This window comes from Oxyura jamaicensis, chromosome 3 (genome assembly GCF_011077185.1).
Source record: "Oxyura jamaicensis isolate SHBP4307 breed ruddy duck chromosome 3, BPBGC_Ojam_1.0, whole genome shotgun sequence".
NCBI classification, from domain to species: Eukaryota; Metazoa; Chordata; class Aves; order Anseriformes; family Anatidae; genus Oxyura; species Oxyura jamaicensis.
Genome location: NC_048895.1, coordinates 12,973,883 through 12,995,316, shown reverse-complemented (window position 1 = coordinate 12,995,316; position 21,434 = coordinate 12,973,883). Strand labels below are relative to the sequence as shown.

Below are 21,434 nucleotides of genomic sequence, written 5' to 3'. Positions count from 1 at the left end.
GTTGCAAACAGCACCTTTATTTTGTGAGATGGGAAGAGCGCGTCTCTTCCAGAAAGTAATGTGATTTTTATTCTACGTTTTGGCAGCCCATTTTTAATGTGAAGGACTGAATATCCACTCAACAGCACATGCCAGTCATTCAGCTGTGAGGGATGGTGGAGTCCCTTAGCCATGTCTTGGGGAACAGATTTTTGCTCTGCTCAGCACCCATACAGGAGAAGTACTCTGGCCAGATGAAGCTGTTGGCAGTGCAGTCCTGAGACTTCATCCCTTTGCACGGTTGCATGGAGGAACCAACACATTCCTCCCTAGTCCCTGCAGCCTACAGCACTGTTTTTCCAATTCTTTCAGGTTTGTAACTCCAGGAGGTCACGTTTTTGGTAGGTAGAAAACTGCTGCTACCGAAGACAGAAGATTTGCTGCTGACCTGCTCATTTACAGTTTCCAGTATTAATCTGCCTGTATGTTGACAGTCACATCAAAGAATGAATGCTTCCTGGTGGTGGTGAAGGATTGCTTCTAATTTGTGCCGTGTGTAAGGGCTGAAGTAAGAAGTTCCCTGGCACATTTTCCATTTGTAATTGGCTGTTATCTCTAAGGGATATTGCAACCTAAAAACATTATCTAGAGGGAGAAGAGGAAGGGACAACTCCTTTCCTGCTGGTAAGAGAGAATTGGGCTGTTTGCGAAATGTAGAAAATAAGGAGATTTCTTAAACTTTTTCTCATTAGCTCAGTTCAGTTACAAAGGCTGGGGCTGGCTTCGTGTTTAAGCAAAACATCAACCTCAGCTCTGTGTGCCACCAAATCTCTTACAAAAGAGGACATGGTAAATCTGCCTAGGAACAAAAACAGGGTCTTCTGTTTCTTGTGTATGCTGAGACACAGCTTGTGAGTACAACGGGAAGACTTGACATCTGGATGTGATCTAGGTATGTTGATGTGAACTCCCTAAACCTCCCGTGAATACCGTAGCTGGCTGGGTCCCTCGTCAGTCTTTCTCAATTAGGATTCAATGCAGATGATGAGAATATTCAGCCTTACTGTCCCCAGGATAGCAAGAGAAGCTCCCTCCTGCACAGCGCCATTGCCACTGGTGTTGTTATTAGGACACCTGATGGAGCAGTGGAAGCAGTCACCAAAGCAAAGGAGGTAATTGTTTAAGAATCATGCATTGCCCAGATTGGTCCCTTTAGGGTCTGGAAAGGAGTGAGAACTGTTATTTCTTTCTTCTTTTATCCCTGCCCTGTTTTCTTTAAGCACTGAGGAGTTTCTTTCTCTACTGTATCATTAGATTAAGGGTTAGCTTCTTGAGAGTGCCATTATACATATGGCTAAGAAGCAACACTCTACACTCCAAATAAGGAACGTTGGGAAGGAATCTTATCCACATCAGCCAGTATTTTCTAAGTTATCTCTTAGTTAAAGTCATTGTCTAAAAGTAAAACTCCCCCCTACCTCCCTCCTACCCACCATTTTTTTTTCCAATATTTGCAGTCCTTTTTTTTTTTTTTTAACAACACATGCTATATTCAGCAATCAATATTTTCAGAGCAGTTACGTCCAAACAAGCTTCTTATAATATTCTTTATTTCTGGAGCTCATTCTTTCAGATCTCTTAGTCTCCAGCTCATGGCTGAGGGTCAAGAGACAGCTGATTCTTCACCACTTCTTTGGGAGATTATTGCCCCAGTACAAAAATTGTTGCTTCGAAGTGACAGGGCCCCTGTCATTAAAAAATAAATAAATTAAAAAAATAAAACAATATAACAATATTTAAAATAATAGGACTCTACTGGCTGGAAGGTCTGGTGAGACCTTGTGCTTCTCAGGGAACAGCTTCTGTATATTTTTATATAGTAACTATTTTCATTGAGTATTTAGAGGTCATAGGCATTTTTAAAATTATTGTTATTTTAGAAAAAAGATCTGTGTGCAATGCCAGCCATGCAGTTGGCCCTGCTTGTCAGTAGGCCACTGACATACCCAAGTGACTGGGGTGCGTGCTTGACATGACTAATGGAAGGAGAAGACAGATGAACCCAACTGGAACAAGCCCCTGAGGTCCCTGATGGTGGCAGCTCACTCATGCAGGGGCTGCAGTGTCTGATTGATTCCTCTGCTCGGCCTGAGTCACAGGGAGACAGCCCAGGGCTATCTCGGCTGAGCGACGTGACCCCTCTGGAGGGATGTGGCTGGGGCGACCTAGCTGGAAGGATGCTTGCATGAATAAACCGACCCCATCAGCCCTGCTGAGATGGTTGCTGACGTCACCTGAGACAATCAGAAAACCCAAACCATTTTTAACTTCCAAAGAGAGAGCTGAGACAAATTCAATGGCCAGCATCAGATATTTTTGAACATATTGAAAACATATTTTTAAAATTATGATACGTTTACTGTTTATTTATGATATTACCAGAACCAGGTGGCATCCACCCCAAAGTTCTAAAGGTAATAAAAATACTGAACCATTCACTCTAGTGTGCTCTGACTGCATGACTGCAGCTTCACCCCAGAGAAAGGGAAGGGACAAAATATGTTTGCTATATTACAGAGGGGAAGTAGTAGCCACCAGAACAAATGAGATATGTCAGAGAAAAGTCTACAAAACGTCATGTCCTCAAATCTGTTAATGTTCTTAGGAGGACTCTGGATAACAGGGAGTCTTATGCTGTCTATGTTTCTCAAAAAATGTAGTAGGCAAGGCCCCTCCACAAAGATCCCTCATAAAACTTGACGAAGGAAAATTGGGTCAAACATGTTGTGGATTCACAAACAGCTAAAGGCGGGGAGTAAGGGTCTGTTTTCACAGGGCAAGGAGATTTCTGAAGATGTCCTCCTCTCTTCCTCATTCCCCTGTGCTACCCATCACATTCATATGGGGTCTGAGGAAGAAAATGAGTGGGGGAATTTTAAAGACTTCAGATGATGCAGAATTACATAGGATGGTGCAGGATGGTGACTGTGATTAAGTGAAGAGTGGTAGAAGGATCTCTTGAGTAAGTGGTCTGTAAAATAACAAAGGAAATTTGATGTCAACTGGAAATAGAAGCTAACATGGAAATGCAAGCCTTACAATATATGCTTACTGGCACTAACTTTTCAACCAGCTTTTAACCCTCACCGTGCAAATTTAGAGTTACAATAAATAGTACATTTCACTGAAGATAAGATACTTCTTTATTCTCCATGGCCTGGATTACTGTTCTTCATCTGCTTCAGCCCTGTGTATGGGGTGCAAGGATCTGGCAACAGGGCAGTGAGCTCAGCTTTAAACGTTCTGCTCTATCTGGGGAGAGTGGTGAGTAGAGTATAAATTATTGCTGAGGATATTTTTTTCCTCCCAAGATGATGAATCAACCCAGTCTATTATGGGGGAGGATACAGAGAACAGTGGATCATACTGCACATCTCTGCTCTACTCCCTTAGTTCCCTCTGCCTTTCCACTCTCAGCAGGGATTTCATCAGCTGTCCTGCTCCTGTACTGGTAAGAGCCTATTACATCCCTATTCTGTACCAATTTGCAGCTAATATACACTGCCTAATCCTTCCAATGATGAAATTTGACCTCTTCAGCCTGAGATGACCCCCATATATATTAGTTTTTCAAGTTCTTGGCTCAATCTTCTATAGGGTGGTAGAGGAAGAAACCTTTCAAAACAGGGAGGTAGCCAGAATGAGAAGGCTGTTTTGTCTATAACACTGCACACTGAATGACACTTAGTTTTGAGAAATTTGAGAAGAGGGTAAGTTTAAGCATTAGAAAGAAGACCCAAAACTTAATTAAGAAATTGCTTTGCATCATCCTGCTGTTATATCTCCTGCTGCTGGCTAATTCCCTTCTCCTCAGCACCCGGAGCTTCAGGGGAAACACAATTTCTAAAGCACAGCTAAATTACATCAAGCCTGCAATGACTTCAGAGTGCTACTGCGTTCCTCAATGTCAGATGTCTTCCCTGTCTATCAGTCTTGTGCTTCTATTTGCAGTGTTTTGACTTCCCAGCACAAAGTTCCAGGACACGACAGGCTCGCCTTTATGGACCTGCTAAAATTGTTCCAAGCTGCCAAATATTTCTTGCAATCTCATGTGCCCCATGAAACAGGTTCTTCAAAAGGCAAAGAAAAGCCCAGGATGGAGCACCATCCTGCCTCTTATCAAAACTTTTCTTTTGTCTGGGGTCCTCCTGTACACCTCATGAACAGTGACAAATGAAACATCCCATCCTACATTTCGGCTTTAATTTTCATTTAATTTACTTGTGGTCCTACAGCTCCTCTATTATTTCTGGTTCTATTTTTTCTATAACATCCAGATTATATCAGCTTTGTCAGTACAGCATGCTCATGTATCTCGCACCCTGCCAATTATCTTTGCCCTAACAAATCTCATGAGCACAGCCTGTTTCTTGTGGTATCAATAAAACAAATCTCCAGTCTTTGAGAAGTCATTCATGGTTTTCCACATTCTCCTTAAGAATTTATATGTATGTATGTATGTATGTATGTATATAATTTTCCTCATGGCATTCTCTTTTGCCCGCTACACTTCACTAGGTACCTCATTTGTTGTTTTTCTAACATATCTCTCCAGCAGAATTATGTTTCTTCACCAAAGTTTCAGCCTGTCTGTTCTCTACTGTTTACATAGTTATCATTAAATGATCCTGTCATATCTTAACTTTGCCATTTTTTTCTCTCCATCTTTCCCAGCAATATGTAGCCTGCTCTTGCTTGAGTACATGGTCATTAACATACACAGCACGGCTGCTGCTGTTGTTATTCTCATTATTACCATAATGGCTAGGGCCAGAAGAGAGAAGCAGCTTTAGGCATTGTACAAACACAGACAATCCCTGACAAAAAGGAAAAGCTCTAGTGTTGCTCAAAATAATTCTGAAATCATTCCTATGAGTATCCTACTCTCCCTTTAAAATATTAATTTTTATCCATTGGAAAGCCACTTCCAAAGGGGATGTGCTCAGCCCTTCATTTTCCTGACAAAGTTGACTGTTTTGCATTAGCTTTTCCTTCCATCTCATTTTCCAGGTAGCCTTAGTGACGACATTTCAGCTACAACAGGTGAATCCCCACAAGGCTAGAAAAAAAAAAAAAAAAAAAAAAAAAAAAACACCCTCTAGCACTTGCTGCAGTTTCCTACATCCTTTTGGGAATCCAGCCACGTATTAAGTACTAAAATAACATATGGATTCCTGGCTTTTTGAGAAACCTAGTCTTCATTTCATAGTTGTACAGTTTTCTGCCTGTGTCTGTAGTTGCCCCCATCCCCCCTCCAAATAGCCCTTCTGGACTGCCTTTTTTATCATCATTTTGTTCTTGAGATCAGATCTTCAGACTGGAAATGTGTTTACTTCCAGCCAGCCACCACTGGCCAGTGCTGCACAATAAATCAGCAAGTTAAAAGTCATGCACTCATTTTGCTTGATCCACTGTCAGCACAGGGACATGGTGCCGAGCCCCAGTGAACAGGATATACTTTGCATTTTGACAGAGTGCCAGCACTCAGCTCCATTGGAGATCAAAGGCAGTGGCTGAAACATAGAAATAGCTTGTAAACAACTGGGCTGTGCTCATTAATACTGATTGATTACATAGTTTCCTTTCTGCTTAATTCATTTGTGAGATCATCAGTATCGAGCCATCCTGTGGAAGTAGAGAAGCCACTGTGCCATAGGGGAACCTGATTTGGGGTCTTAGGTATTATCATAAAATCAGGGTAGAAGCCAGGGCAGATGTGAAAGCAGCATCAACAGGCCTACAGCTTAACCAATAAAACATAAAATATGTGGTGTATGTTTCCTAAGCTTGGTGGTTAGACGACAGAGGAGCAGATTCCCAGAGAGACAGGCACTAGACCAGGAGATCCTGGTCCATCTGTCAGCAGGATTTTGGTACTCCATGCCTCCCCAAATCTTGGCCTCATCCCTCCTCTGCAACACATCACCCACTTACAGAGCAGGACAAGGAAGTCTTTATATTTTAGGAGCAGGAGGAGAAAAGACATTGAGCTACAGGCAGTCTGAAAGGAAAGCAGGCTAGAGAGCTGTAACGATAACATACAAGACGTGCTTGTGAGACTGGTAGTGAGAGGGGCCTTCATGAAGGTCCCCAGGCTCTTTTGTCCAAGGGTAAGTCTTCTGTGAGGATATTGCAGTAATGCTGTTTGTTTTTATTGTCTTGCACCACCATGAAGAAAGGGAAGGACTCCAGGGTGGTGAAAATTTAGGACGTGGAGTCTCCAAAAGCTGGGCTCTGTCCCTGGCCCAACTTGTTGGGGAGGTATTCTCTGGCCAAGAAGCTGCTTTTCACATATGTAGAATGGCGATAATGCTCCCAGCTGGTACTGGAAGGCTTAATTGATTAATATATGGAAGACACTATATTAACACAATGTTATCATCACTGGAAAATAAGGAAAGGCTAAAAATAGCATAGTACATTTTGACAGAGCTTTTGTTATTTTCTTTTTATGTTCAATACCTTTGAGTCTATCTTCTTCCTTTTTAGGAAATCCTAATTAACATTTTCATTACTGTTTCATTATGGGGTCCAGGTTTGGGTACTCTGTAGACAGACACTAATAATGCAGTCCCCAAACGAGATGAAGGTTTATTGGTATGGGGAGTGTTACAGATATACCAGGGAAAACCCTGTCCTCAGTACACTGAACAGAGGCAGTGGAGGAGCAGTGACTTTTTTATAGCCAGAGTGAAATAGGTCAATGGCTGTCCAGTATGGCATATGATATCCACTATCACTATACATATGTCCTGGTGGAGAAGGCACACACATGTATAAATAGGCATGCTCTCTTCTGGGACCTGGCAGGGAAACTATCTGTACTCTAACCATAACAGGGGCTGTCTAGGAAAGGAACTTTTCATGACTGCAGCAAGACAATCTTCCCCACCCTCCCACCCTCCCTCCTAAAGCAAGACATAGGCTGAGCTAGTTTCACCAGCCTTTTAATACTATGTCTGTTCAGCAATTTACACCAAAGTTCTTAAATTGTTTTGGAGTTCTATTGAAGTGACTCTAGGGCTGAAGGCATGCGCTGAGCACTGTACCCCCAGAACGCCCAGTGCCCACTTCTATGTGTTCCCATATGGGCTGATGGGATGACTTTATAGAGGCAAAAAAAAGGAGCAGACTGAGCAAATTCATTATCTGGTTGCTCCTCCATGAAGCATGAGAACAACAAGTTCTATAGGGCTGACACAAAACATCAGTCTCTTTATCTTGCTTCCAACAGTGCCAGCATTCGATGTTCACGGGAGAATAGAGATGGGGCATATAGAGAACCATATTTGCCCAGTACATTTGTTTTATACAAAATGTGTCTGAAAGTCTGTGTGTACAAATGGTACAGTAGGAGAGGGGGTGTCCAGGGAACAGGACTGTGGTCCTCGGATTGAGGAGTGGTATGACAAAGTATGGAGATGTGGGGAGAGAATAATTGTGCCTTCACCTTTTGTAAGGCAAGGTGATAGACACACTAGGAGCCTGCCTAGCTGAGCAAGTGCTGGCTCAAACCCTAACACTGTAATTCCACTGACTCAGGGTCTGCTGATGGTTGAGATCCCACTGCAGACCCTGCTTGATTTCCATGTCCGTTCTCCCCAGGTAGGCTGCAAGTAGGGTGTGGGCCTAGCACCTTGCTAATTCTGTTTGTGTCACTAACAGATGTGAACCTAGATTAATGGGTTTGAACACATAAAGGCTGAACATGTGTCCTGGCTCCCCTCTTCCAGCTGGGGAGAAAAGTCCCCAGTCCACCAGTAATGGTGGCGTGGCAACATTAGTTAAATCTAAACTAGTAAGGCTAGAACAGAGGCTCAAGCACTGTGCACTAATCACCAGCATTAACACTGCCCCTCAGTCATGACTTTGACTTACTTCCAAGTGGCAGCATGAGGAATACAACCCTTTTTTGAAGGAAAAGAGAATTTAGCAGCACGGTCAAGGACCCTGCAGTGCCACATGCCCTTTGGGCCAGGCCCCTGTTTACTTACTGTGAAGATGCAGCCCTAGGGGCTATCGGGAGCACAAAATATCAAGGCTCAAAAGGCAGTCTTTATTGCAGCAATTGAGAAAACCTCTCCCCAGTTTATTACAGCGAATGCCTCCTGACATTGAAGTGCCAAACAGAGCTTTGGGCAAAAGCTGTGATGAAGGAGGTTTGAGGGTGTGAGGCTCCTTCTATTCATTTTATTCCTGCTGTAGCAAAATGACAATGTCAGTAATGAGAGCTATTAGTACTTGCATGAATGACCTGTCTTCATCAGACAGACAACAACACGAAGGTTTTAACAATGCCATTAATAATTATACGTGGGCTGACTTATATGGGAGCCTCCCACCTCGCATACCCTGCCGAAGGAGCTGTGTGAAGCAGAATTGTCTGTGCATGAATTAATCATGGTATGAATCTCCATGGCTGAGCTTTGTTCTGCACGTGGTAGCACACACTAGCTGCTTATTGAAAGGCTAAAAACTTTTCTCACTCCCCTTCAGATCCCAGAAACTCACTTGGTGATAGTGGAGAATACTAATGCAACGCTCAGCTAGCATTCCCGACACATCTGAGGACTCTTGCACCAAAGTACTAAACTCTGTGGGGAGCGGGTGATTGAGTGGGTAGATAAAAACGATCAGGGAATCTGTAATTCCTCAGCTGGTTTAAGATTGGAAGCATGGTTTTCATTTTTCTTGCTTTGCTCTCCTCTACACATTTGTAAAGATACAGAATTCTTTCCGAAAAAGAAACCTGCTTTGGTGCTTCTGAAAGCTCCCACTTCCAGAGTTTGTTCCTTTCCTTAGTTTTTACAGGCAAACACAACTCTGATACAAGTGAATTGAACTCCGCAGAAATATAGATGTCTCCAGTGACCTGAGCTTTAAGCCTAAAAGCCCTTTGGATTGGATATAAATGCTTTTGCCTTGGCCACAAATTGGCTTCTGCAAGAACAACAGAAGATTAAGCAGCCCATCTAAACCCAGGTGCATCTTATAGTGGTGATATAAATTAGTTTCTAGCACTCATCCAACTCTTACGACTGTTGAAGCTTAAACTGAAGCTGAGTGCAGTCTTTATGAATCAGGTAGCATATTTCTCAGACTCTAACTGCACAGTGGCAAACAATAGCGCTTTGTTCAATACATTTAGCTGTTTAAAACTTAGCACTTAATTATACAGAGGCAAACAAGCTGAGCAGGAGGACAGGTGTTCCAGCCCCGGTCAAGGCCTCCCAGTCAGTCCTCTGGGCTCCTAGAATTTGGCCTGATTCTGACTTTTGCCTCTACATGGGGGTGGAAACAGCTAAACTGCTCAGCTCTCCCAGGGCGTAAGTCCAGTAACAGAGTGGAAAACACCCCTGTGTAGAAGCAATTGCAGTGCTAGTTTTCCAAAAGTAGCAATTACCCTGTTGGATTTCCCTTTTTCTGCTTGTTTATTTGTTATTTATCTGAGCTTTGCTTTGTTTTCTAATTGCTTTCTATTAGCATAGCTAAGGATTTCCTTTGGGATGCTGCGTTGCAGCTGGTGATCACTGTGTATGTTATAAATGGTGAAGGCTGGATTTCTGGTTTTGCCTGTTGTATTTCATGTATGAATGCTCTTTCTCAGCATTAAACATCTAAATAGTAAGGGTAGTTCTGATTACAAAGCTTCTGAATTGCCTGAGTTCATGGATGAAAAGAACCATGTGGCTCTTTGCAATACAATAACAGCCACACGTACCGAAGAAGACATTTCCTTTGCTCTAGGCTCATGCTACAGGTGGTTTCTTGGAGCAGTAGCCAGTTGTTCTTTGAGCCATTGCCCTTAAAATAAAGCCTAGTTTTCCAAAACCAGAGCACAGACTGGTATCTGGAGTGTGGTCTGCACTCTTGACCATAAGCTGGTTTATGTTTGACTTGTCTTTGATATGTGCAAGCAAGATGAAGCCAAAAAAAAATACCCTTTAGACCATCTTTCGCATTGCCTTCTAGCACCCCTTTCTTTGAATTGCCTGGCTGCTTTAAAAAGCAGGGTGAGCTGCAGGAGAACTGAGTGAACTGAAGATAAGTGACTGTGGGTTTTACCAGCCTCTGGCAGTGGAGGCAACAGACTCTGCATATTTATTGATTGCAGTGTGCTTTACCTCCTGGGAGGGGGTATTCAGAGCTAATGGTGGGTGTATTTGTTATGTCTGGTTCAGAAATAAGAATGAATAAATTATAAGCAGTGGAATGCAATTGGACTGCTAACAAGTTATTTTGACTTGCTTCGTAGTGAGAGGAGGGAGCCCTGCTGAGCTGTGAGCTCTGCACAGGTGTGGAAGGGCTGTAGATTTGGGAAAGATCATGCTGGACTTAATCACTGAACCCGTAAGTTGAGCAGCTGGCTGAAAACATATCCTTCCAAACAATGCCTGTAGCCTTGACCCACCAGAGAGCACAGATACACTCGTGCTGTGGGCCTGGTGGGATGGGGAGCTGGGCAGAACCTTCCCATGTCCATCCATGGTGGCCTCGCGCCGCTCTCAGACATCCCTGCTCAACACAAGTTGTGCACTAAAGCAAGTAAGAGGGCAACAAACAGGAAGAGGGCTCTTGTCTACAAGGAGTTACCTAGGCCATCCCAAATTAGCTCTCCTGAATTCACAATTTCCTTTTAAATATTTTGGTTGTGTCCATGCTGAGGGTGCTTCTGAAGCAATCCTCAAGGCAGAGCTGGTTTCCTTGGTGGACAACAAGGCTTGAGTGCAGCCTGCAGGCATAAGTTCAGTGCTGCAAAACCACCTCAGATCTGACAATATCCCACATGGCACAGCCCTGTCTTGCCGGTGGCTACGCTTCATGAGGTCCACTGCAACCTTTCTGGTGCTTCTCTGTGGGCTCCCACCTTGCTTGCAGGAAAGCACAGTGATTTGGCTACTAATATGAACAACATTGGTGTATCTCTTCCCTGTCTCAATACAGGACCAAGACTGGCTGGACATTTTACTGACTTCCTGTTCCATTTAGTCTTTATCCAGCATGATTATTTGTCAATGAAATGAATAATTAAGGCTCTGGACCCACTGGGAGTCTTGATAAATATTTTAGTAGGGTTTGTTTGTTTGTTTGTTTTGTTCCAGCATCTTTTTCCAAGGAAAAGAAACTCTAAATCATCTGTAAATACAGGAAACTTGGAAAGAGTTTTATTATTTTTTTTCCCCTAGCTTGGCTTACATGAAGAAAAACGCCCTTCTATTTGGATTACAGGCACAATTTCTAATATTTCTCTCTGCTGTGGAAAGATTTGCTTGGGGAATACAAAATATTATATACCTACTGTTTGTGATAAATTTAATCCTCTCCCCAGCAGCAACATTAGGAGCCTAATTTGCATTTACAACAATGTCTAGATAACAATCCTTTCACTGCAGCAGCATAAACAGCTCCTCATGTGAACGGCAATCAGGCCTAGTGTGTCCCTATAGATATTGGTGGACACTCGTGACAAATAAGAATTTCATTCTTTTATGTCTTCATTTTATTAAAGGTGTGTGGTGGAATTGTTCTCGTCACATCTGAAGTTGGAAGGGAGGCAATGCTTCCACCTGGAAACAGCGAATAGGAAGGTGTATTAATGTCTCTGGAGTCCTATGACTCTTTCAGGGTATAGTGGTGACTTCTCTCCATGACTGCTAGGGTAGACTGGAAGAAAGTGACCTGGTTTGTTTCAAGGGGTATTAAAGCCACTCAAAGAATGTTTAGGGATATTAAAATTAATTGGAAGAAAAGGTACCAGAGCATTTCACTGGAGATGGCAGAACAAACATCCTAGAATGGTCCAGACAGATTATATTTTCCCTCAGAGCAGGATGAAGCAGTAGGCTATTTCTTGGGGTTTTGCTACACAGATTACTTCTCTCTGCCCCTGCCCTTATGCATCACCTCTGACTTGGTGAAACCCCTTCCCCCCTAGAAAAAGAACCAAGAGCTTACAATTTGCTGCCTCCTTGATTCTGTGTGTAGCTAGCTCCTGTGACTGTATGATACCCTACCTGTTAATCTGTGCTCGAGGAGTCATATGGTTGAGTGAGAGCCATGGGTTTTATTACTTTATGGCACTACATTTCTAGCTCATTTGGCTGCAGGCAACAGTTTGACATAAAAGCCCTAAGGAAAACGAGAAGATACCAACATTTGTTCTGTCTTCCAAACCCCTGTTTTTAAGCTAATTGAATTTTGGAGAGCTGACTTCTAGGTTTTGCACTCCTGAGGACAGTAATTTCATGAAAGTTTTGTTTGTTAGATTGTGTTATCCAGCAGAGCTTCCTCCAAGCAGAACGATGAAAGTCAATATCAAGTGTCCTGGAAGCAGCCTTTCTCTTTGAGGAAAGTTCTTGGGAGAGAGAGAGCTCAGAAATACCCAGGTAAGGCACTGCAAGGTCAGCACAAGCTTGATGCTAAGCTCTAAACCTGCAGAAGAAGGCAGACCCTCTGCACCTGTCAGCTGTTTAATAAGCACTGATGGTTTTACCTGCCATCAGCATCAGGCATCTTCACCTGTAGCCTTTTGTCTCTCATACTCATCTGCTTAAAAAAAAAAAAAAAAAAAAAAAAAAAAAAAAACCTACATCTCCCTCTCTGTGTTCTAATTGCTTCATATAAGATATTTTCTGCCTTGACTTTGTATCGTTTTTGCCAGTAACTGGCAGAAAGTGAGTCACTCTCAGCAAGCTGGAAGGAGGCCAAGGGCAGGCAGGAGAAGGGATGTGAATGCTGTTTTCCCTGCTGTGGCAGACCCCTTCTGCTGTGCTGCTGGTGGGTAAGCACTGCTCTTGGCTCTAGCACAGGGACATATGGTGGGAAGTAGGTGGGAAAAGCCTTCCCCATCCAAAGAGAAGCCCTCTTCTGTTGTGTGCGCTCAGGAGGTGGTTCCTGTCCTCACTGCAGCTTTTCTCTCCTCCAAGAGAGAAACGCCACCCTCCTGCAGCAATGGGGCCAGCCCTTTCCCTGCACCTCCAGAGCAAAGAAGAGCTCTTGCATTTTGCAGGAGAGCATTGGTTTGGTCCCATACAGAGACAGCAACATGTGTCGGCTCTCTACAGCCCTGCTTCACGGCTCACCATCTCCAGCAGGTCACAGGCAGGGAGGAAGCGGCCGGTCCCTCTCCTGCTCTGGAAGCACTTTGTGCTCACCGTGTGCTGGGTCACTGCCTGAGCCAGGGCAGAAGGAAGCTCTGTGTTGTGCTAGGAGGAGCTGAGATCCGAGGAAGTGCTGGAGGCAGATCTGTCAGGAGAGGTAATATTTTTTTATGGGAGCAATTCACAGAGGTGGATAAAAGGGACAAGCTTTAGAGCTCCCAGGTCCTTCTTCGTGGCTCAAATAGGAGCAGCGTGAGACGAGCTGGGGAACTGAAATTCATAACTCTGGACACTAAACATCACAGGCTCTATAGAGATATTGGTTTTACGGCACATTATAATTCTTATCCCCTCCTCTCAGCTAACAGCTTCATGTTCCACAGGCAGTAAATTACCTGCCGCTCTCTTTTTTTCTCTCCTTCCCAGAGGACTGAATGACTTTTTTACCTCTCCTCATGCTAAAAACGTCCCTCCTCCACTCACTGGATACCAGGTACCTTTTCTCACCCAAGGTGTCACCAAGTTAATTAATCAAATGAAACCCTGAGCAACTGTTCTCAGTTTGTATTTAGTGCTGCAGCTTAGGTATGTGTGCCCAAAAAGCAGCTCGCTTCAAGCAATATATCAGTCACATTAATAAAAGGTACTGTGCTGAAGGCAAGTTGGTACTGCCGTATAAAGTAGGTGTGCTGGATCTGCAGTCATACTGGGAACTTTTTCTGGCATACAGAGCCTCTGTGCAACATTTGAGCTGTCGACTTTTGGTAAAGGTGATTTCTATGACACCCAGGAAACTGTGAGTTGATCCTGCACTGCAAACAGTGCATAAACGGGCTCATTTCCAAACTCGGGCAATATGAGCTGCAAATTATCACAACCACCACGGGATCCACCTTAACTTTCAACTAAAGGACCTACTTTCTGAGACAGGCAAATTAAATGCAGAGCATCCCTCTTGTCTCTTACCAGGGACAGGACTGTGATCAGCAGGGGGAAGCTGGGGTCTGAGTGACCTCCCAGCCTGCTTGGGAGGATCTCACTCTCTTTGCTGGGAATTGTAAATAGTGTGAATCTGGGCCTCACAATTACTAAAAATAGGTCTGGTTACACAGGCAAGTGAATGCCAGGGGACTGTTGGAGCCTTTTTTGTCAAAGGAATGGCAACAGTGAAATTTCCCAACCTCGAAGCTGGCGTCAGCAGCTCTCACTATAGCTGGACTTCCCAGGGAGTCTCCAGTTCTTTGTGAGGATGCAGAGAATCACAGGATCATAAAGGTTGGAAAAGACCTCCAATATCATCTGGTCCTACCATCTGCATACCACCACTGTCACCCACTAAACCACGTCCCTCAGCACCACGTCCAGCCTTTCCTTGAACACCCCCAGGGATGGTGACTCCACCACCTCCCTGGGCAACCCTTCCCAAAGCCTGAAATATGCGAGATAGCAGCAAAACATGACTTGGAATTTTCAGATGTGATCATATACCTTGGATAAGAAACCATAAAGCCATTGCTGCATCTCACAATACTGATGCTAGCCCAAGGGGATCACCCGGTGCATCTCCCAGTATATCTATGGCTGTAGCTCCAAGGACCATTGCCATGAGCTGGCTTCAGCCAGATTAGGGGTTTGGTCTGGGATTTTCTTGGCCCTGTTACTACCTGTTTTTCCAAACACAGTGAATATAAGCTGAGGACAAACTGAGGAAGTTTGAGAAAGCATTTTTGTGGTGTGGTTTTTGCTTTATGTTCAAACAGTAAAGGTGATTGCTTTGTAAACATCTTCTGATGGAAAAACATGCCAGTTTCAAACAGTCTCTTCAAGACAATTAATTTGTCTTCTCATATCTCTTACCTCTTGCGTAGCACAGCTTCTGTTTTTAGATTGTTCTGGAATACCTTTGTGAGAGTGTTTCAGGGAGACATCATGCACAGCTCAATGGCAGTTGTTTTGATCACAGTTGTTTAACTGTCAGGGGATGCCAGTCTGGAGCGGTCATATTAAGCGTGAATTTGGTGAACAGATTAAGCCCGAAAATGTGGATGAAATTAAACAGGTAAAGTTGTTCATTTGAATACATCTTTTAAGAGATCTGTTTTGATTTTTCCCTTCCAAACAACCTTTTAAGGACAAATTTAGCTCTGTGTGTTTAAAATAAAGAGCAATTAAAGTGAAGAGTCACCATCTCGTTTCAATTAAATCAAATATTTCTGCTCACTGAAAATATTTGAGAAAGCCTGAAGTTTCATTTCAGACAACTTCAAAATATTTCTACAATTATTATTATTTTGGTTCAGCTACTGAACTGAAAAATGATTTATTTGTACAGCTCTGATTAAGGCAGAGAGAAACTTATTTAAGCACTTTGATTAATTGTGCTTCTATTCCCAGCTGAGCAGGAGCGGGAATTCCAAGTCAATGGCAAGCATTGCTTGTCCTTTCTTCGTTACTTTGGTAAATGGCTTTGAATATGCACGTGATACCATACCCATCCACTATGGCAGGGCTGCTGGATACTGCTAGGAACCGCTTCGTGACATAAGAGTAATTTACTTTTTTTTTGTCTGTATCATGCCTACGTGGCAGGGGCTAAAGGCATTTGTTTCTAGGTCTCAGGGGCATATGGAAATTAAACAAAAACAGTTGCGTTACTTGTCTATATTCACCAGGCTGTTTTCCGTGCTTCTTACTCTCATTCCTAAATGTTTTAGTGGTGCTGTACTATCTGGGGGTTGGGAAGAAGGGTGGGAAGGAAAGAAGTGTGCAAATTTTAATACTGATAACTTTGCAGCTGAAAAAATGCATAGTTTTTGTTAATAACTGATGTGTTCCTGCTTGGTAATTCACCCTGTGTTTCTGTCCTCTTTGCCATGGTTGCACCCTCATTTTCCCTCTTCTAAATGAACAGCCACGAATCTCTTGGAGCAGCACATCACAGTGCACACGGGCTGGGGAGGCTGGACCAGGGCACCCTATGAAGAAATCAAATTATGAACCATAATGGGAAAAAAAAAAAAAAAAAAAAAAAAAAAAAAAACAACAAAAACAATGACACAAAGTGCTCACAGATGGGGGCAGAGGACCAAAATGTTAAATTCTAGATGTGTGGATGGAAGTGCTCTGCTCAGATGCTGGGGCTTCTGGCTGTGCTGGCAGTCATGTAGCCTGCATGTACCATCAGTGCTCTAGCAGAAGCTGGGGGTCATTGGAGAAATTGGTGTTCATTTCCCATACACAGACACTAAGGATATGCTTGTCTCTTCTGCTTTCTTTAAAATGTATTTCATATGATAAATGGCCAATCAATACAGCTATGACTTTTTTTTTTTTTCTCAAAACATTGATCAATAGATGTTGCAGCTGTCTGCTGTCAAAGATTTGATTTACTGTGAATCTTACAAAAGCTGAACCGTACTGAAGTTATTTCTATTCTTTTTAAATTGCATTTGAATTTGCCTTGAAACAGCTGCTCAGTGCTGCCCAGGGCTCGACCATTTCTCACAATCAGAGTTTTCTCCAATAAGAAAGAAATTGCCTTAAAGCCCTGCAGTGTTCTCTGGCCCTGATCTCAGCAATACCCCTGTGTGTACATAATTTCACATTTTTAGGGACAGGCTCCATAAGAACCATGCATTGTCACGGAGAGCAGAGAGAGCACAGGGAGTTGTCATGGAGAGCAGCATATCGTCAGGGCTTTTGTTTCCAGTGCTGACTAGACAAAACATTTTGGCTGGCATGAAAGAGCACTTGGAGGCTCCTTACACACTTCAATGCCCTCGGGACCCTGTTAGGAGAGCAAATACCCTAGTTACTATCAAACAATCTGCTCTTTAAATTAGGTGCAGGAATGTGCAGCTTTCCCTGATATTGTTGAAAACAGTTATCAATAAGTACTTTGTAAGAAAAAAAAAAAAAAAAGAAAGAAAAAAACAGCTTTATTTTCTGGACATGATTGATAGAGAGTGACTACAATACCCCTTAGCTCTTCTCAAAGAGAGATGTTCTGCCACTCTGGAAATGCAATGAAACTCCAGCAACCAAATGATGGAGGTGGATGTTGGTACATCCTGTGCACACTCGCAAATCTTCCAATCTGTTCTTTAAACCTGCCAGCCAGATTACTGTTGGAGGGCACCTGCTCAATAATTTGGTGGCACTGAGCACCTTTACGCCCTTATCTCACAGAGGGACACCAAGAAAACTACAGCCTCATGGCAGTTCCTTGTGTCAGGGCTGTGACCCTGGACTCCTGCCCTCTCTTCCACCAAGGAGGTAAGCTGCTCTTTTTGCAGTTAAACAGCCCAAGAAACAAGGCTCTTTAGACCTTTAGACAGTTGAAGGGATGTGTCTTTTTTATCATTATTATTTTATTTTTATTTTTTAAGATATAGTGATCCTGGACATCGTTGAAGCAGTGTGCTGTGGATTTATACACTTGTAAATTGTGAAGTGTCCAATGACTGTGGTGATGGTCTGACAATCTGTAACATTTTATACCCCTCAAGAGCAGTCTGATTCCAGTTTGAGATGTATTTCATGTTTCTATTGGCCTGCTGTGTTTCTTAGACCTGGAAAAGTAAATAGGCTGAAGTGTGAATAAACAAAATTTTGAATTCTTTCCTGATCCCTGTAGGTCTCCATTGTGGTGAGGCACAGATGGGCTGACAGAGAATTTCAAGTGCAGTACTGATCTCTGCAGACCTTCATCACCTAGACAGCTAGCTAAATAATTTCAGTTTCTCTGCTGGTCCCTCTGGGTGAGCAGATATTTTCAAATTCTAACCCTATCCCTCCACAAGGCCAGTAGAGAAGCAGAGGGACAGTTCCTGCTTTGAACTCTCATGTCCTTACAAATCTGGATTAACAAGATGCTGCTTTTCTCTCTTTTCTGCTGCTCATCTCGTGCCTGGCTTCTGGTTTGCAATGCAGGCTCAGGAAGGGTGGGTAGTAGCTGAATTCAGAAGGACTGAAACCCAGGTACGGGTTGTACCTGGGTATACCCCTGTATGGTGATGTGCTACCCTAATGTGACTGCTACAAAACACCTGGGGTGGTTGTGAGTGGGGAGACTAAACCCAGAGATAAGCACATGGCTTGCAGACCCCTCTAGTGAGCTCTCCAAGCCCCATGTTACTCAGCTATGCTGGAGCAAGCAGCAGGGTGTGAGAGTGCAGATAACAGCTGACATTCAGCTCTCCATTTGTCCAGGTCCACTGGTAAACTTTGTTTTACCTACCAAAGCAGTTGCTTTATTTCATGCTGCACCTCATCCCCATCAAGAATACCCCAGAGGTGCCCACCCACATCCTTGCCTTCCTCCTACCACAGCCACCCCTGCAAAGTGTTGAAGGCTATATCCGTACTGATACTGCTGGGACAGCAGGATGTGTCCTTTTCAACTGTCTCTGAAGTCATACAAGGGGCAGTGGAGAGATCAGAAAGGTAGGAGGTGATGGAAATCTGGAGAGCAGGCACAAAGACCCCTGGAAACAACCCTTCCTCCATGGCAGCTGTTATAAAAACAGAACCTCATTTGCGATGAGGACCAGAAAATTAAAGTGAAGGCCTCAATGTGAGAAGACCTTGCTCTTCACCCCTTCCCTTTGCTTTGGTACAGTGGAAAGAGTCTCTGGCCCTTCTTTTTGTTCCAGCTTGTCTCCACAGTCCCAGCTTGCCCCTCCTTGCCTCCTCACTCCAGATTGCTGGCAGTGTGGGGAGCGGGCTCCGGAGCTCACAGCATATTTATTCCACAACGACTTCAGCATCTGCTGCAAGTGCTCTGCAAGCATAGACATATTTTGTGTTCATTTTACATTGCTTTCTTGCCAGGCCCCAGCCTTTAGCTCTTACACACCATTGTAGGGAACCAAGGCCATACAGTCTTCACAAAACATTTTTTTCTGTACTTCCTACAAGGGACAGGAGATGTAAACATGTGGCTCCTAGGTCATGCTGCCCACAGTAAGCTCTGCTACTTTCGGATTGCTGCTTAGCTGGAGAAATATTACATGGCAAAGAGTGAATCTGGGATGGAGGGAGAGGGTTTTGATGCTGCTGCTTTCTGTCAGACACAGAAATCTCAAAAGGCTGGGTTTTGTTTGCATTCCTTCAGGGCTGGTTGCGCAGTTTCTGTTTAACATGTTTTACTGAGATAGCATGTGTACTTCTTTTTTAAGGGGATAAATCTGCATGATATTTTTGGCAAAGACCTCCGACAAAAACAATGCTTCCCAGGAGCTGTGATTTTCTTCTCCTGTCCCATTCTCTTTTATGTTTTCATAAAGAGTATCTGTACCCTTTTAAAACAACTGTAATGGAAAACTTTTGGCCAAAAAAAATCAACATTATTTTTGTCTAGGACTGTGGGATCTGTGGAGACCAGTGGAAACTGCAATTTGACCTCATGTCCTTTCCTTTTTTTTTCTGGATGGGGAATTCCCTGTCATTTTACAATGGTGCATGCGTATGACTGCACCTCCTTTGGGAAGAAGAATAATGAGGAACTTGGAGCTGAAGTGCACAGTGATTTCTGGGATATTTCCTGACATCTTGATTCAGGGGGTCTTCATACATGAGCTATTTCAGCTTCTGGTTTTGGCCAGACCCTTCAGTTTATTTCAGAGCTTTGGACAGGTCTTGGTGTCAACATATATTGTTTAGCTTGGCTTCTGTCTGTTTTGGGATCCTTCCAAACAAGCATTGAGCTCTCCTAAGCTTCCCTAAGCAGGTAACCCCAATAATAACACCAGACCCCTGAGCAGTGAGGCTAACTTAACCAATCATGAGTTATAAAATTAATAGATAATAAATATAGTAAAACTGAGGTCTTTCATGATTCCTCTGGATTTGTGGCATCAGAGGAACCTCGTTTTCATGCCTGATTGCCTAGTCAAAGTCTGGAAACATATTATTTGGTTAACAAAGTTGAATTAGTTCTGTCATATCTTCACTCTAGGGACTGGGTCATTATGAGAGAGACTAACAATCAGATGAGTTTATTACATGGCAGTGGTGCAGTGAAATTCAATTAATTTTTTGCTGTGCTTCCCAGAATGAGAAATAGACATGCCATAATGTGAGTGACGCCATCACTCGGGTCCTGTGTCAGAAAACAAATGCAATCTGATGATGTTCTGGAGTCTCACCATCCTTCCTTGCACACCCTGGGTCTCTTGCAGGTCCAGGCAAAAGGATGCTAGACAAATGCACAATGTTGAAGACCCCTGCTTTAAAACTGTGACCACCTATGAACCTGTGGTGAACAACAGGATAGGAGGCCCTACCTGTGAAAGAAGTCCTTGGCTGTTACATTCCCAATTGCTGCATTTCCATGGACACAGGAGCCAAGTGGTAGTACATCTGCGACAAGTCACCTGGCCCTGATCTAGGCTTTGGGTCCACAATAGCTAGGATGGAGAGGAGGTCTCCATCCCTGTTCCCAGACAATCTGCTGGAATAATTGAGGGGATGCGACTGGAAAATCCAGAAGCTGACGTGTCCTTGGATGAGGATTTTGTTGAGCTCAGTAGAATCAGGCCCTGTCTGGCAATATGGGACTAGGCTGTTACTGATGTGAGGAGGCAGGGAGACATAAAATGCAAAAGGAAAATCCTCCAAAGGAGTCAGGTGGGAAAAGTGGGCACTGAAATGGTTTTATGCCATCTGCCAAATTCTCCTTAGGGGAAAAAAAAAAAAAAAATCTAATAACTTTTCCCAGAGGACTGTGTGCTGTAAAAAAAAATTTAATATTTAAGAATTGAGAGGTCTGGCTAAGAAGCTTATCCTAACAAAAGGAACATTCCTTTAAACCAAAAGCATTTGTTTCCTCACCTCTTTCCTTCACCTGAAACCGAATGTGAGCAGGGTGTCTGCACCCACCTGGCAGGGAACAGGTCAGCAGCGGGGGAGATGTTTCCAGGGTGCTCTGGCACTATGACCATAGTCAATTAAGCATCTCTCTGGCCTGGTTGAAATGGGATTTGTGTTATAATGAACTTGGAGTCTTGATATTCTCTGACAACCTCAGACCTTATATTCATCCTAAGGGGAAAGAGAGAAAGCCTTGATAACTTTCAGAAATGGCAGACCAGGACTTGAAGAGAGCTGGCAAAATTTAAACAATGAGCCCAGCTGAAGTCCAAGAAGTAACACAAGCGTTGGAATCAGGTAAATGATCTTTTTCTCTTATTTTCTGGCCTTTTCAGGAAGAGAAAGACAAGCTCAACTACAGGACAACAGTTGAGAGGGAGGTGGCCAAGTAGCTGAAGGACAAAATAACAGGAGCAAGGAGAC

General features: G+C 43.4%; 1 long non-coding RNA gene across 1 annotated transcript; it reads left to right on the top strand.

The window, feature by feature from the left end:
* The first annotated feature begins 3,186 nt into the window (after positions 1 to 3,186).
* LOC118165185 lies at positions 3,187 to 10,257 on the top strand. Its single transcript, XR_004749902.1, has 2 exons — positions 3,187 to 3,490; positions 8,851 to 10,257. It is a non-coding gene; the product is annotated as an uncharacterized LOC118165185 (long non-coding RNA).
* The last annotated feature ends 11,177 nt before the right edge of the window (positions 10,258 to 21,434 follow it).